Below are 4,857 nucleotides of genomic sequence, written 5' to 3' on the forward strand. Positions count from 1 at the left end.
TTTTTTTTTTTTTTTGATTCCTCCTCTGTAGCCCAGGCTGGAGTGCAGTGGTGTGATCATAGCTCACCGCAGTCTCGAACGCCTAGGCTCAAGGGATTCTCTCTCCTCAGCCACCCGAATAACTGAGACTATAAGTATGTGCCACAGTGCTGGGTTAATTTTTTAAATGTTTTATAGAGATGAAGTCTCGTCATGTTGCCCAGGCTAGTCTCAAACTTCTAGACCCAAGTGATCCTCCTGCTTTGACCTCCCTAAGCATTGGGATTACAGGCATGAGTCACTGTGCCCAGCTGTTTTTAATTACTCTTATTTTTTTTTTTTTGTAGAAGCAGGGTCTTGCTATGTTGCCCAGTCTGGTCTCAAACTCCTGACCTCAAGCAATCCTTCGACCTCAGCCTCCCAAGTAGCTGGGATTACAGGCACATGTCCCTGCACCCGGCCGAGTCATTTTTATTACTCCATTTCACCACTCTACTAGCTTGTCAAATATATATTATTTTACTATTTGAAATCTGCAAATTGCAATATGCATCCTCTATTTACTAGTGCCAATATGAGTCGGTACATTTATTTCTTCCCGGATGATTAAGAATACATTTAGAATACTTTAACTTCCTCTTTTCCTGCAGTAGATGCCTTCTATGCCCCATCTAAATCCCCTGGCTCTCCCATTCCTGCACATCTTGGCTCAGTTTACAACTCCTAGCATCAGTGACTCACCTCCGCCCAAGGGCTTCTGCGGATGCTGAGTATAGAGCTGGCTAAAAGTGCCGGGAAATTAAAATCTCCCTGGAATAGTTTTCAACCCGTCACTGGCCACAGTTGCTGCATAACTCTCCCAGCTTCTGTGTGCTTCAGGTGCTATTAACTCTGAGCTGCATTTTCCACCTTTGTTCCCAGGGTTTCCAAGCGGAATTGAGCTTCAAGTACCCAGAGCGATACTTGGCGGGATTATACACAATTTATTGGTTCCCTTCCCTTCCCTACCTCACTTCCCATGTCCCATACTGATATGATCTGGGTTAACTTCCCAAATAAATTGTTTGGACTCAGATCTTTGTTTCAAGGGTTGCTTCTGGTAAAGTCCCTTCCCTTGCTTTGTGATATTATTGACATTCTGATTCTAGGTGTATATAAAATCCAGAAGTCATTATTATTTTTGTTTGACGCAGCCAGTGTTCACTTAGATTTACCCATATATTTTATGCTTTCTCTTACTCTTTATTCCTTCCTGAATTTCTGCCCTTAACTCTGGAATGGTTTTTCTCATGCTTGAAGAACTCCTTTGGGGCACACTGGCTCATACCTGTAAATCCACACTTTGGGAGGCCAAGGTGGGAGGATTACTTGAGTCCAGGAGTTCAAAATCAGCCTGGATAACATAGCAAGACCTCATCTCAATAAAAAAAATACAAAAATTAGCCAAGCACGGTGGTGCACGCCTGAAGTCCCACGTACTTGGAAGGCTGAGGTGGGAGGATTGTTTGAGCATAGGTGGTCAAGGTTGCTGTGAGCCATGATCACGCCACTGCACTCCAGCCTGGGCAACAGAGTAAAACCCTGTCTCAAAAATACAAAACAAAACAAAAAAACTCCTTTTAGCATTTCTTCTGTGTGGGTATACAAGTAACTAATTCTCTCAGTTGTTGTTTGCCTAAACATTTATTCCTTTCGCCTTCCTTTCTGAAGCACAGGTCACTGAACATGGAGTTCTAGGTTAGCAATTATCTTCTTTTTCACTCTTATTTTTTATTACTCTTTTGATTATTAAAGCCATTTTGACTTGAAGTCAAAATTATGTCTTAATATCACATTGAAGACATTATTCCATTTTCTCCTGGCTTCTATCCTTTCTATCAAAAACTCAGCTGTCATTTATATTGTTCGTTTTTAAGATAATGTGATTTTTTTCCTCTAGATACTTTTAAGATTTCTCTTTGATTTTTAGTGTATTTATGAGGATGTGCTTAGGTGTGGCTTTCTTTGTATATACGCAGCTTAGGATTTATTCTCTCGCTCTCTCGCTCTCTTTTTTTTTTTTTTTTTTGAGTCAGAGTCTCATTCTGTCACCCATGCTAAAGTGCAGTGGCAGGATCTTAGCTCACCGCAATCTCTGACTTCCATATTCAAGCGATTCTCATGCGCCAGCCTCCCGAGGAGCTGGAATTACAGGCATGTGCCACCACACCCAAGTAATTTTTTGTGTGTGTATTTTTTTCTTTTTCTTTTTTTTTTTTTCAGTAGAGAATGGGGTTTCACCAGGTTGGCCAGGCTGGTCTCAAACTCCTGGCCTCAAGTGATCCACCCGCCTTTGCCTCCCAAAGTTCTGGGGACTACAGGCATGAGCCACCATGCCCGGCCTCGTTCTCTCTTTCCTCTTGTTTGGGAACCCCAATGCTAGAACGTTAAACATTTTTTTTTTTTTTTTTTTGAGACGGAGTCTCGCTCTGTCACCCAGGCTGGAGTGCAGTGGCCGGATCTCAGCTCACTGCAAGCTCCGCCTCTCGGGTTCAGGCCATTCTCCTGTCTCAGCCTCCCGAGTAGCTGGGACTACAGGCGCCGCCACGTCGCCCGGCTAGTTTTTTGTAGTTTTTAGTAGAGACGGGGTTTCACCGTGTTAGCCAGGATGGTCTCGATCTCCTGACCGAACGTTAAACACTTTTAACATACCTCTTAAATTACTGTCTATAGTTTCCATGTTCTTCCTCTCACTGTACTTCAGTCTGGACCTATCCTCCAGTTCACTGACCTTCTCATCTCTCCATTCAGCTTTTTAATCCACCTGCCTTCCCGTTTAGTGACCTCTCTTCAATGTGCATTGACTGTTAACTCCATCTATTGAGGTCTTAATTTTGGCTATTGTTCTTTTCACATTAGATTTTCCATTTGATGATATTTTTATAGATCTTAGTCACTGGAGAATTTTTTTTTTTTTTTTTTTTTTTTGGAGATGGAGTCTCACTGTGTCGCCCAGGCTGGAATGTAGTGGCATGATCTCAGCTCACTGTAACCTCTGCCTCCCGGGTTCAAGTGATTCTCCTGCCTCAGCCTCCCGAATAGCTGGGATTACAGGCATATGCCACCACCCCCGGCTAATTTTTGTATTTTTAGTAGAAATGGGGTTTCACCATGTTGGCCAGGCTGGTCTTGAACTCCTGACCTAAGGTCATCTGCCTGCCTCAGCCTCCCAAAGTGCTGGGATTACAGGTATGAACCATCATGCCAGGCCAGATATTTTATTCACACATTTTCTTAAACAATTAGTTAAATAATTATTTGTTGAAGTATAACATACTGTATTAGGGTTATCCAGAAAAACAGACCAATAGAATGTGTCTGTCTGTGTGTTTATAAAGAGATTAATTACAAGAAATTGGCTCACCTAATAACAGAGTCTGAGAAGTCCAAACTCAGGAGAGCTGATGCTTTAAGTTCCAGTCTGGGCCCAAGTCTGGATGCAGGAGAAGACTCATGTCCCAGTTTGGAGACAACCACACAGAGAGAAAGAATTTTTTCTTATACAACCTTTTGTTCTATTCAGGCCTTCAGTGGATTGGATGAGGCCCATCCACATAGGAGAGGGCAGCCTGACCCACCGTTATTTCCGTCATTTATCAAAGATAATCTCTCTCCTTTTTTTTTTTAAGAGATGGGATCTCACTATGTTGCCCAGGCTGGTCTCAAGCTCCTGGGCTCAGGGGATCCTCCCACCTCAGCCTTCCAAGTAGCTGGGATTACAGGTGCATACCACTGTGCCTGGCTGAAGAGTTCATCCTTTCTTTCCTCATTGCCATACAGGTGGCTGTGGTCAAAAATCAGTTGACTGTATGTATCTGTACATGTTTTTCCACTGGTCAGTTTGTCTGTCCTCATGCCAATACTGATGCAGGGCAGGTGAGCCCCAGGTAAGGGCTTAGCCCAGGAAAGTTCTTTGCTTTGCCCAGGAAAGAATTCAAGGGCGAGCCAAAGGTAGAAGAAAACAGCTTTACTGAAGCAGCAGTGTTACAGGATCTCACATGGAGTAGTCTTGGAACAGAGCATCACTTAACTCATAAGACAGTCCCATAGTCATGGCCAGTATTACTGAAGAATAGTCAAAAATGAAGATGAGAAAACCTTAATGTTGTAAATAAGTTAACAGGAAAATAGAACTTGACTTGCCACAAGAAAGAGTCTTGCATAGAGAGTCCAGGTATTTATCAATTTCATAAACTGGAACTGGGGTCAAAATGGATGGGGTAGATTTGTGTTCTCCTGGACCTTGTCCATTCTCTGTGTGGACAGGGAGGTGATGTCACGGAGGGTGACAGTATTTTAGGGACTGGTTAAAAATGACTTAACATTTAGGCCGGGCGCGGTGGCTCATGCCTGTAATCCCAGCACTTTGGGAGGCCGAGACGGGCGGATCATGAGGACAGGAGACTGAGACCATCCTGGCTAACATGGTGAAACCCCATCTGTACTAGAAATACAAAAATTAGCCGGCGCGGTGGCGGGCACCTGTAGTCCCAGCAACACGGGAGGCTGAGGCAGGAGAATGGCGCGAACCCGGGAGGCGGAGCTTGCAGTGAGCCGAGATGGCGCCACTGCACTCCAGCCTGGGCGACAGAGCGAGACTCCATCTCCAAAAAAAAAAAAAATGACTTAACATTAAAAAAAATTAAAGCCATATCTGAGTCTACATAGGCCAAGTAACGTCCATAAGATGCTAGGTTGGGGCCAGGCGCAGTGGCTCACCGCCTGTAATCCCAGCACTTTGGGAGGCCAAGGGCAGGCAGATTACCTGAGGTCGGGAGTTTGAGACCAGCCTAACCAACAGGGAGAAACCCCGTCTCTACTAAAAATACAAAAAGTAGT

General features: G+C 44.1%; 1 pseudogene; it reads right to left on the reverse strand.

Moving 5' to 3' along the window:
* The window catches only part of LOC108517242 (40S ribosomal protein S3a-like), a 6,175-nt pseudogene extending 2,103 nt beyond the window's left edge, over nucleotides 1-4,072 (reverse strand).
* Nucleotides 4,073-4,857: the final 785 nt, after the last annotated feature.

The sequence above is a fragment of the Rhinopithecus bieti genome, unplaced genomic scaffold (assembly GCF_001698545.2).
Source record: "Rhinopithecus bieti isolate Rb0 unplaced genomic scaffold, ASM169854v2 scaffold_39998, whole genome shotgun sequence".
NCBI lineage: Eukaryota > Metazoa > Chordata > Mammalia > Primates > Cercopithecidae > Rhinopithecus > Rhinopithecus bieti.